Genomic DNA, 12,160 nt, shown 5'->3' with positions numbered 1-12,160 from the left:
TTATGGATTGTCCAAATGTGCTGCTATTTCTTCCTAAATCTGTACTTCAAATATTTTTCATATTCAATTCAAATATTTTTTCAACAATAGATATTAGACTAATTGGCCTACATATATCCACTTTCAAATAGGGTTGTCACATTGTCCTCTCCTCTGGCATTTCTCCACAACCAAAGGATTTTTCAATCTGCTAATAACTGCACAGTATTCAATTCCACTGACAGCTATTCAGCCATTGAAGCAACCTATGCTTGCATACTGCCAGAACTACACAATATTCAGGCATGAGCCAGGTGAAAAGTTACATATGTGGACATGCAAAGGCAGTTCCCAACAGGAGTCCAACACACCGACCCATGATATTCAATCACATGTCCATTGTCAAGCATCCTACCGTCAACATCATGGGATTCACAATTGATCAGAAAGTCACTTGATCTTGGCGCAAAAATACCATGGCTACAACTGAAAATCAGAGGCTAGGTACCCTACTATGAATGACATGGATTCTGACACCCAGATCATTTTCACCATCTACAATATTCACGTCAGAAGCATGAACGCTTTTCTGTGTAACTATATAGACGCAAACAGCTCGATACCATCTAAAATGAAGCAGCTCATGAGGTTGGCACCCTGTCCACCAGAAACATTCATTCTCGCTACCACAGATGCATCAGAACACCAATATGAACATATTGCACTGCATTGGCTTGCTTTGGCTATTCCAATATCACCTCCCAAAAGCCATGCAAATACAATTCATCTGCAAGATCTCCTTCCAGTCCTGCAGTCTCCTGGTGTGTACAAATATTGACCTTTATTAATAGTCACAACACTCTGGAAATGTCTTCACCGATGTGACCACAGTGATTTATGTCGATAGTTCATTACCACCTTCTCAGGATAGTCAAGGATGGGAAATAAAATGTGACCTTGGATGTCAGGGCTTTCAAGCTCATTATCTTCTATAAGAAAGAAACGGGAATTATAGACCAGTTAGTCTGACATCAGTGGTGGGGAAGATGCTGGAGTCAATTATAAAAGACGAAATTGCGGAGCATTTGGATAGTAGTAACAGGATGGTTCCGAGTCCGCATGGATTTATGAAGGGGAAATCATGCTTGATTAATCTTCTGGAATTCTTTGAGGAAGTAACTAGGAAAATTGACAGGGGAGAGCCGGTGGATGTGGTGTACCTTGACTTTCAGAAAGCCTTTGATAAGGTTCCACATAGGAGATTAGTGGGCAAAATTAGAGCACATGGTATTGGAGGTAGGGTACTGACATGGATAGAAAATTGGTTGACAGACAGAAAGCAAAGAGTGGGGATAAATGGGTCCCTTTCAGAATGGCAGGCAGTAACTAGTGGGATACCGCAAGGCTCGGTGCTGGGACCGCAGCTATTTACAATATATAGATTAATGACTTGGATGATGGGATTAGAAGTTCCATTAGCAAATTTGCAGATGATACAAAACTGGGTGGTAGTGTGACCTGTGAGGAAGATGCTATGAGGTTGCAGGGTGACTTGGACAGGTTGTGTGAGTGGGCGGATGCATGTCAGATGCAGTTTAATGTGGATAAGTGTCAGGTTATCCACTTTGGTGGTAAGAATAGGAAGGCAGAGTATTATCTGAATTGTGTCAAGTTAGGAAAAGGGGACGTACAACGAGATCTGGGTGTCCTAGTGCATCAGTCACTGAAAGGAAGCATGCAGGTACATCAGGCAGTGAAGAAAGCCAATGGAATGTTGGCCTTCATAACAAGAGGAGTTGAGTATAGGAGCAAAGAGGTCCTTCTGCAGTTGTAAAGGGCCCTAGTGAGACCGCACCTGGAGCACTGTGTGCAGTTTTGGTCTCCAAATTTGAGGAAGGATATTCTTGCTATTGAGGGCATGCAGCGTAGGTTTACTAGGTTAATTCCCGGAATGGCGGGACTGTCATATGTTGAAAGACTGGAGCGACTAGGCTTGTATACACTGGAATTTAGAAGGATGAGAGGAGATCTTATCGAAACGTATAAGATTATTAAGGGGTTGGACACGATAGAGGCAGGAAACATGTTCCCAATGATGGGGGAGTCCAGAACAAGGGGCCACAGTTTAAGAATAAGGGGTAGGCCATTTTTAGAGCTGGATAGAGCACATTGAATGCCGGCTCGAAGGGCCGAGTGGCCTCCTCCTGCACCTACTGTCTATTGTCTATAAGGGTAGACGCAAGATGCTGGAGTAACTCAGCGGGACAGGCAGCATCTCGGGAGAGAAGGAATGGGTGACGTTTCGGGTCGAGACCCTTCTTCAAACTGATGTCAGGGTAGTGTGGCGGGACAGAGATAGACGGTAATCGGAGATGGTACGACTGGTGGGAGAACTGGGAAGGGGGAGGGGGAGGGGATAGAGAGGGAAAGCAAGGGTTATTTGAAGTTAGAGAAGTCAATGTTCATACCGCTGGAGTGTAGACTACCCAAGTGAAATATGAGGAGCTGTTCTCCAATTTGCGCTGGGCCTCACTCTGACAATGGAGTAGAGGCCCAGGACAGAAAGATCAGATTGGAAATGGGTGGGGGAGTTGAAGTGCTGAGCAACCAGGAGACCAGGTAAGTTAAGACGGACTGAGCGGAGATGTTCAGCGAAACGATTGCCGAGCCTGCGCTTGGTCTCGTGGTGTAGAGATGCTGACACCCGGAACAGCGGATACAGTAGATGAGGTTGGAGGAGGTGCAAGTAAACCTTTGCCTCACCTGGAAAGACTGTTGGGGTCCAGGGATAGAGTCGAGGGGGGAGGTAAAGGGACAGGTGTTGCAGGGGAAGGTACCTGGGCAGGGGGTGGTTTGGGTGGGAAGAGACGAGTTGACTAGGGAGTTTAGGAGTGAACAGTCTCTGCGGAAAGCAGAAAGGGGTGGGGATGGGAAGATGTGGCCAGTAGTGGGATCACGTTGGAGGTGGCAAAAATGTTGGAGGATTATATGCTGTATGCGACGGCTGATGGGGTGGAAGGTAAGGACAAGGGGGACTCTGTCCTTGTTACAAATGGGGGGAGAGGGAGCAAGAGCAGAGCTGCGGGATATCGAGTAGACCCTAGTGAAAGCCTCATCTTGAGGGGAACCCCCATTTCCTAAAGAATAAGGATATCTCTGATGCCCTGGTATGAAGAATAGCCATAGTGGCAGGCATCCTTGGCAATATTTACGGGCTTCATGATGCAAGGGTGGAAATTTCAATTAAATTGGCCAGACAAGATATCTATGCAGACCATCTTTGATAAATCCTCACTTTTCCAAGTGTAATCCAGCTCCCCAGTTTTTCAACCCCAATAACTACCCTACCGTACCATTTTCTTTTCACTGTTTTGTACAATAGACAATAGACAATAGGTGCAGGACTAGGCCATTCGGCCCTTCGAGCCAGCACCACCATTCAATGTGATCATGGCTGATTCATTCTGATCCGTTCCTGCCTTCTGCACAAATCGCCTGACTCCGTATCCTTAAGAGCTCTATCTAGCTCTCTCTTGAAAGCATCCAGAGAATTGGCCTCCACTGCCTTCTGAGGCAGAGAATTCCACAGATTTACAACTCTCTGACTGAAAAAGTTTTTCCTCATCTCCGTTCTAAATGGCCTACCCTTTATTCTTAAACTGTGGCCCCTGGTTCTGGACTCCCCCAACATTGGGAACATGTTTCCTGCCTCTAATAATCTTAATATGTTTCGATAAGATCCCCTCTCATCCTTCTAAATGCCAGTGTATACAAGCCTAGTCACTCCAGTCTTTCAACATACGACAGTCCCGCCATTCCGGGAATTAACCTAGTAAACCTACGATGCACCCCCTCAATAGCAAGAATAGCCTTCCTCAAATTTGGAGACCAAAACTGCACACAGTACTCCAGGTGCGGTCTCACTAGGGCCCTATACAACTGCAGAAGGACCTCTTTGCTCCTATACTCAACTCCTCTTGTTATGAAGGCCAACATTCCATTGGCTTTCTTCACTGCCTGCTGTACCTGCATGCTTCCTTTCAGTGACTGATGCACTAGTTCACCAAGATCTCGTTCTACGTCCCCTTTTCCTAACTTGACACCATTCAGATAATAATCTGCCTTCTTATTCTTACCACCAAAGTGGATAACCTCACACTTATCCACATTAAACTGCATCTGCCATGCATCCGCCCACTCACAGAACCTGTCCAAGTCACCCTGCAACCTCATAGCATCTTCCTCACAGCTCACACTACCACCCAGCTTTGTATCATCTGCAAATTTGCTAATGGTACTTTTAATCCCTTCATGTAAGTCATTAATGTATATTGTAAATAGCTGCGGTTCCAGCACCGAGCCTTGCGGTACCCCACTAGCCACCCCATTCTGAAAGGGACCAATTTATCCCCATTCTTTGCTTTCTGTCTGTCAACCAATTTTCTATCCATGTCAGTACCCTACCCCCAATACCATGTATAATTTATGTATAATTTATGGTTTGTGTGTTGTCCACGTCTCCATGTCTGTGATGCACTATTCTATCTGTGATGAACTAATATCTGCCTCTTTGATGACCCTTGGACTATCCTTGATCGGACTTGCTGGCTTTACCTTGCACTAAACGTTATTCCCTTATCATGTATCTGTCCACTATAAATGGATCAATTGTAATCATGCATTGTCTTTCCGCTGACTGGTTAGCATGCAACAAAAAGCTTTTCACTGTACCTTGATACACGTGATAATAAACTAAACTGAACTTAAACTAAACTGAATTGATGCTGTTGCAAGCAAATATTTAATTGTATCTTACCATACTTGTGCATATAACAATAAACGACTTGGCCTCAATACCAAGCCATGGGGATTTATCCAGCTTAAGGCCCACTGCGACATATTTTATACCACCTTCTTTTTAACTGCACTATCATTAATTCTGTTACCTAATAAATCAAGGTTGTCAAACATTTGCCATTAAAAAATTCACTCTGACTGAGTTTATGAGGCATGGAAATTGTAGTAAGTCACCACATTAAATGACTACGAATACCTAAGAGGAAATATGCCACTCGGCTCCGGACATCTATATACTAAAACTCTCGTTTGTTTGTTTGTTTGTTTGTTTGCTCCTGAACTACAGCCAAAACGGTACACGATAGTGTGACAATTTTAGACCCACCTTACTCACCGTCATCCCTTTGGTGCTAATGGAAGAAGTTTCATTGAAATCGGTTATATTTTAAAAGTTATTCATATTTTAAAGTTTAAATCTATCTCCTCGGGAGGGAGGGGGTGGAGGGAGGATAAGGGGGGTTGAGGGGGAGAGGGGGGGAAGGGGGAGAGGTGGAGGGGGAGGGGGAGGAGAGGATGCTGCACCAATGCAGGAGATGTTTGGGCCCAACGGGTCCACTTGGTCTAGTCACATTTTTAAAATGAACAACACCCTGCAATGGATATGAAACAAAGAGGACAACTAAAATGGTCCAAGAGATGGAAACTTTAATCACAGAAAACAATTCTACAGTATCTTTCTGAGAGCCAAATTGGCAGAGTGAAAGTCAATGGTCAAAATCATAAAAGGTTTTGTTGATCCAAATAAATGGCAGAGTTATTGACAAAAGGACATCTGTTTTATTTCAGATTTCCAGTATGTGCAATTTTCTGCTTGTGAATTGAGAAGTTACTTCTAGTCATTTAAAGTGAGAACAATATGACATTTACAAACATTACACTGGTAAAATGCACCAAAAAACAAAACCCACATTCACCATGTAATCCACAGCTCTGAATATAACAAACTTACTCTTGGGATGTCTTGAGCCCACTGAATTTACCAGTTCCAACTTTCCCTGAAAGGGAACAGAAAGTATAAAATGATTACAACATCCCTTCATCCCGCCAGCCTTTGCCGCCTCCCCTGCCGTCCGCTGACCAGGGCTACCGACGCTTTGTCCGCTAACCTGCATTTTTACTACAGCCCCGCCATAGTGGCAGGCATCCTTGGCAATATTTACAGGCTTCATGATGCAATGCATCGTGAAAGTGGATAGGGTGGAATGAAGTGACAAACCTATGATGGACTAGACTGTGCTCACCGCTGCCTGCAGGTTGTTGTCAAAAGCAGAGTAGTTGCCATACCAAGAGAGATGCATCTCATCAGAATACTTTCTATAGCACATTTGTAGAAGTTTGAGAGAATCCTCGTGAACATGCAAATATTCGCACATACCTCAGTAAACATACTGATGCTCATTCTTGATCACCACATCAGCATGAAAGGACTAAGTGATGTTGTCGGTGATCAGGATGCCTAGGAACTTGAAGTTATCAACCAACTCTCCAACAACTCTGTTGATTAGGATTGGGTTGTGTTCACACCCTTGCTTCCCAAGGTCAACAACCAACTCATTCATCTTGCCGATGTTAAGGGTTGTTGTTCTGACACCATCAATTTATTTCCTTTAATTCACCTCATCCTTGTAGATCTGACCACAACAGTTGTATCATTGGCTAACCTAAAGATTGAGATGGTGTGTAATTGTACAAAGGCAAAGGATTGAGCACACACCCCTAAGGAGCACCAAATGTACGATGTTATGACTAATACTAATTGACTGAGGTCTTCCAGTCTGGAGGTTCAGAAGCAGATGGGAGCTGCCAGGGCCAAGATTCGGAATCTTGGGGATAAGCTTATTTGGTATTATGGTGAAAGATGAGTTGTAGTCAATGAATAGCATCCGTTCATGGCGTTCATATTGTCACGGTGATCTAGGGTTGAACATACTGCAAGAGAAATGGCAACCTGATAAAAATAGATCTGGTTTTCCTCAATGCAAATTGGAAGGTGCCTGGATTGTTTGGGTCATTATCAATCTTTCAAAGACCTCGAGCTACTGGGTAGTAATCATTGAGACAGGTCACTTTATTTTTCTTGAGGACTGGAATGGAGATTTCTTTGAAGCAGATAATAGACAGTTGAAGATGTCGGTGAAGAGAGTGGCCAGACACTCCATCCAGACTGGCCTCTTTCCCAGAGTGTACCCTCATATTTCTGCTACCGAGATGTGCGGGAGAGTGCCGGCTGACGATGGGTGTGGAAGGAAAACATGCCTCACGTAACCTTGCATGCCTGTTCAAAAATGGACATTAAGAAGGCACTCTCACTTTGTAGAGATACATCGTTGCCAGAGATCGACCCCAATTCCAGATGGTATTCTCTCCCTGCCACAGTGGCGTGGCATCCATGATTTAATTGAGCCGTCAGCTAGTTTTCAGCGTCCTATAAAGTGTCAGCATTACATCCCTGCTTTTATATTCTAGTCCTTTTGAAATGAATGCTAACATTGCATTTGCCTTCCTTACTACCAATTCAACCTGCAAATTAACTCTTTGGGAATCCTGCACCAGTACTCCCAAGTGCCTTTGCACCATCGATTTCTGAATCCTCTCCCCATTTAGAAAATAGTCCACGCCTTTATTCCTACTCCCAGAGTGCATGACCGTGCACTTTGCTACGCTGTGTTCTATCTGCCACTCTCTGAATCCGTCAAAGTCCTTCTGCAGATTCCCTATATCCTCTACACTACCTGCCCTTTCACCTATCCTCGTATCACCTTCAAACTTGGCCACAAAGCCATCAATTCCATCATCCAATCAATGATATACAATGTGAAAAGAGCTAATTCAACGTAGACCCCTGCGGAATACCCACATCCATCCAGAGAGAGCCCCTTTTATTCCCACTCCTTGCCTTCTGCCAGTCAGCCAATCTTCTATCCATGCTAGTATCTTCCCTCTAATGCAATGAACTTTGCACTTTCTCTGATGCTGTAACATTATACTTTGTACTGTCTTTTTTCTCTTTGCACTCCCTGTTGTACTCATGTACGGTTTGATTGTATGGTATGGTATGATTTGCCTGGATAGCTCGCAAACAAAGTTTTTTTTGCAGTGCACATGACGATGATAAACCAATACCACTATAAGCATTCACAAACAGGATTCAGTACCCAACGGAGAATTGCTGAGAGGAAAAAGGCAAGATTCTACCTGAGCATTTTAACCTGAAAGGGACAAAACCAGAAAAGTGAGGCAAAGAATACCATAAAATATAATTCATGGAAGTGTACAAATAAACACTTGAAGAATACCAAGCTATTTATAAATGCTAAAAAAAACTGCACCTCAGGGTCTTTCCTCAGTTCTTCCACAACATACTAATCATGAACAACTAGTTCCAGTTTTCTCAGAACATTCAAGATCTAGCATCAATTTCCTGTAAAATCCAGATAATTGAAGTGATCTCCAGAATTTATTTGATTCCTACAAAAAATTGATATGGTCTCAGTTCAATATGGTTCTCCTGCTCCTCAAAAACTGATGCCCATGACTCATCATGTGGAGAATCATAGAAACTAACAAATTGAAGTTTAAGATATTTCTGAATTAAAGGAGCAAGCATGCTGGAAACCAATTTAATTGTCATAACCAATTTGCTGAAATCTGAGCATGCATTTAAACTTGTGCAGCAGTGTGCCACACATAATTATCAGTGTTAGGAACACCTACTACACATTAACACCTGCAGTGTCAAAGTCATAAATGTTCGCAATTTCTATTAAAGCAAATACTGAGCCATAACAAACCAATATTTCACAAGATCAAATGGAATGCTCTAACATTGCTGTACTGTAAAGTTGTACCGTTTGCACAAATATATCCACACAAAAATACAGGCAACTCTTTTTAAAGATAGCATTGTTAAAGATATGATTTGCCTACCACAGAAATCTGAAAAGGCACAATCGCAACCATATAATCCAATAAAGCAGTACATTAAAAGCAAAGGCAAATGAAGGTATTGGAGCGCTTTTCATAGAACTAGAAAATGCTGAATTACGTGTCAGCATTGAGAAAAACAGGTTCAAGGTTCAAATTCCATTGTTAATACGTCTAATCTCTACTGGACTGCAATTTTAGGGTTTGTCGTTTTCCTATATGCTTCCACATTGATGACTTGGAGCATGATCTGGAATAGTAGCTATAAATCATTGTTTGAAAGTGCAAAGACAGGCCAGAAAGAGAAGCAATACATTTTTCTTTGTGAACAAAGAAAAAGAAGGATTTAAAAAAAATTGATGTAACCCAGTTTGGGCCTGCATGCAGCTGACATAACTATTGTCCTGCTTTCCCCTAGATATGTCATATTCGTATCTCCGTCCACTCTAGCTCTTAGAACTCATCTAGAGAATAATGCCCACAGGTAGATTTTCAAAGTCTAGAGAGACACTTGGGCCTTTTGGAAGGGTGGGCTGAAAGATGGCAGATGGAGTTTAATGCTGATAAGTGTGAGGTGCTGCATTTTGGTAGGACAAATCAAAATAGGACGTACAGGGTAAATGGTAGGGAATTGAGGAATGCAGTGGAACAGAGGGATCTGGGAATAACTGTGCATTGTTCCCTGAAGGTGGAATCTCATGTGGATAGGGTGGTGAAGAAGGCGTTTGGTATGCTTGCCTTTATAAATCAGAGCATCGAGTATAGAAGTTGGGATGTAATGTTAAAATTGTACAGGGCATTGGTGAGGCCGAATCTGGAGTATGGTGTGCAGTTCTGGTCGCCAAATTATAGGAAGGATGTCGACAAAATGGAGAGGGTACAGAGGAGATTTACTAGAATGTTGCCTGGGTTTCAGCACTTAGGCTACAGAGAGAGGTTGAACAGGTTGGGTCTTTATTCTTTGGAGCGTAGAAGGTTGAGGGGGGACTTGATAGAGGTTTTTAAAATTTTGAGAGGGACGGACAGAGTTGACGTGGGTAGGCTTTTCCCTTTGAGAGTGGGGAAGATTCCAACAAGGATAGCTTCAGAATTGAGGGACAAAGGTTTAGGGGTAACATGAGGGGGAACTTCTTTACTCAGAGGGTGGTGGCTGTATGGAATGGGCTTCCGGTGGAAGTGGTGGAGGCTGGCTCGATTTTATTATTTAAGAGTAAATTGGATAGGTATATGGATAAGAGGGGATTAGAGGGTTATGGTCTGAGTGCAGGTAGATGAGACTAGGTCAGGGAGAATGGTCGGCGTGGACTGGTAGGGCCGGACAGGCCTGTTTCCATGCTGTAGTTGTTATATGTTATAGGATTGCCAGTAAGCATAGGGCTGTACATTTGGATCCAAGGAGCACATTACAGGAAAATCTCAAAGTAAACACCATCATTAATATTTTTTAACAAAGCTCAAAAGTGACTAATAAATTAAAAATCAACCAAACCTTTCCTCAGCTTTGGAAGTACTAAGCTTCAGTTACCTGTAAAAATACTTCGCAACAAAAGTCCCTGCAGCAAAAAGCCATACCTTTGAACAAAGTCCATTTTCAAGACGACTCACTAATTTGCCTCTCCCGACGGCTTTGAATATTTCATGTAAAGTGGATAAAACATGCTACAATTTAAATATAAACCTTCAGTATATTGAATATGCCGCAAGTTTCTAAAATGAGCCACATTGAGAATGCTCATGATCCCAACCACTCCGACCAGTTTATCGAACTAATAAGTTCCAATTCTGCACCAATAATATACTTTTTTTTAAATCATTGCAGTTTTTACAACTCGTCTGGAAGTTGGTGCAGAAGACCATGAAAACCAATTTAGTAGACAGGATAGGGAGGAGCACGGCAGAATGCAAGAAAAGACTGTTGGATTAAATTGCATGTATTTCAATGCGAGAGGCCTGACGGGTACGGGAGATTAACTCAGGGCGTGGAAAGGTAGGTACATGCAACTGTGACATTACAGCCATTACAGAAACCTGGCAAAGAGGGAAAGGGCTGGTAACTTAATATTTTTGAATACAGATGCTGCCGACAAAATAGAAGTGGGGTAAAAGAGAAGGAGAACGTCACGAGAGTAGTCCAATATGACATAACTGATGGTTAGTCTGGAGGGGCCCTATGGGTGGAGCTGAGAAATAAAAACAGGATAATCACCTTGTTGGGAATGTACTACATGCCCCGGAATAGTCAATGGGAATTAGAGGAATGAAAATGCAGATATCGCAGGCAACTATAACCAATAGGGTTGCCATAGGAAGGGATTTTCTTGTTTGTGTATGCGCGTGCGCACGTGTGTGTTATATATCTATATATACAGTATATGTGTGTGTGTATGTAATATTTTATATATGCACATAAACATTGTGTGCACATAATATATATGCACATAAACAAACTCAATTGCAACAAATCTGAAATCATCATCATTGGTCCAAAAATGCTCACCAAATCCACCCAAAACTTCATCCTCAACATTGATGGTCTCCCAGTATCCACCTCACCTCACATCCGGAATCTTGGAATCATCCTTGATCAAACCCTCTCCTTCGACAAACACATCAAACACATCACAAAGACAGCCTTCTTCCACCTCAAAAACATTGCCCGTCTCCGTCCATCCCTCTCCTCCACAGCTGCAGAAACCCTCATCCACGCCTTCATCACCTCCCGTCTGGACTACTGCAACAGCCTCCTCTATGGCGCACCCTCAAAAATCATCAATAAACTTCAATACATTCAAAACTCCGCTGCCCGTCTACTCACACACACCTCGATCCGTGACCATATCACCCCCGTCCTTTATAAACTCCACTGGCTCCCCATCCCCCAGAGAATCCAGTACAAAATCCTCCTCATAACCTACAAAGCCCTCCATAACCTGGCCCCATCCTACCTGACCGATCTCCTCCACAGGCACACTCCCACCTGCACCCTCCGCTCTGCCGCTGCCAATCTCCTATCCCCCCACATCCGGACTAAACTCAGATCCTGGGGGGACAGGGCTTTCTCCATCGCTACTCCCACCCTATGGAACTCACTACCCCAAACCGTTAGAGACTCCCCCACACTCACCACATTCAAAACATCGCTGAAGTCTCACCTGTTCAGTACTGCCTTCAACCACTGAAGGTCACCTCACCTTCTGTCTCCTTTCTCTGTTCATTTATTTATTTACTTATTTATCTATTTATTCATTTCCCCTATGCTCTCAAAATCTCTGTAAAGCGTCTTTGAGTATATGAAAAGCGCTATATAAATAAAATGTATTATTATTATTATTATATAAGTTCAGTGTGTGTGTGTGTGAAGCGGAGGGTGAGGCAACCTGATGGAAGTGTATAAAATTAT

The 12,160-nt window shown here is 43.0% G+C and overlaps 1 protein-coding gene across 3 annotated transcripts in view; it reads right to left on the bottom strand.

Moving 5' to 3' along the window:
• tjap1 (tight junction associated protein 1 (peripheral)) overlaps window positions 1–12,160 on the bottom strand; it is a 106,693-nt gene that overhangs the window by 76,101 nt on the left and 18,432 nt on the right. For 2 of the 3 annotated variants that reach the window (XM_078398807.1, XM_078398809.1), the window contains exon 3: window positions 5,786–5,831. The exons of the other annotated variant lie outside the window; for it this stretch is intronic. The gene's annotated coding sequence lies outside the window, so the exon portion shown is untranslated. The remainder of the gene's footprint in view (window positions 1–5,785; window positions 5,832–12,160) is intronic. 3 annotated transcript variants of the gene reach the window in all.

Source organism: Rhinoraja longicauda, chromosome 5 (genome assembly GCF_053455715.1).
Source record: "Rhinoraja longicauda isolate Sanriku21f chromosome 5, sRhiLon1.1, whole genome shotgun sequence".
Taxonomy (NCBI): domain Eukaryota; kingdom Metazoa; phylum Chordata; class Chondrichthyes; order Rajiformes; family Arhynchobatidae; genus Rhinoraja; species Rhinoraja longicauda.
Note: the sequence above shows the minus strand (reverse complement) of the source record. Positions and strands in the feature narration are given on the sequence as shown.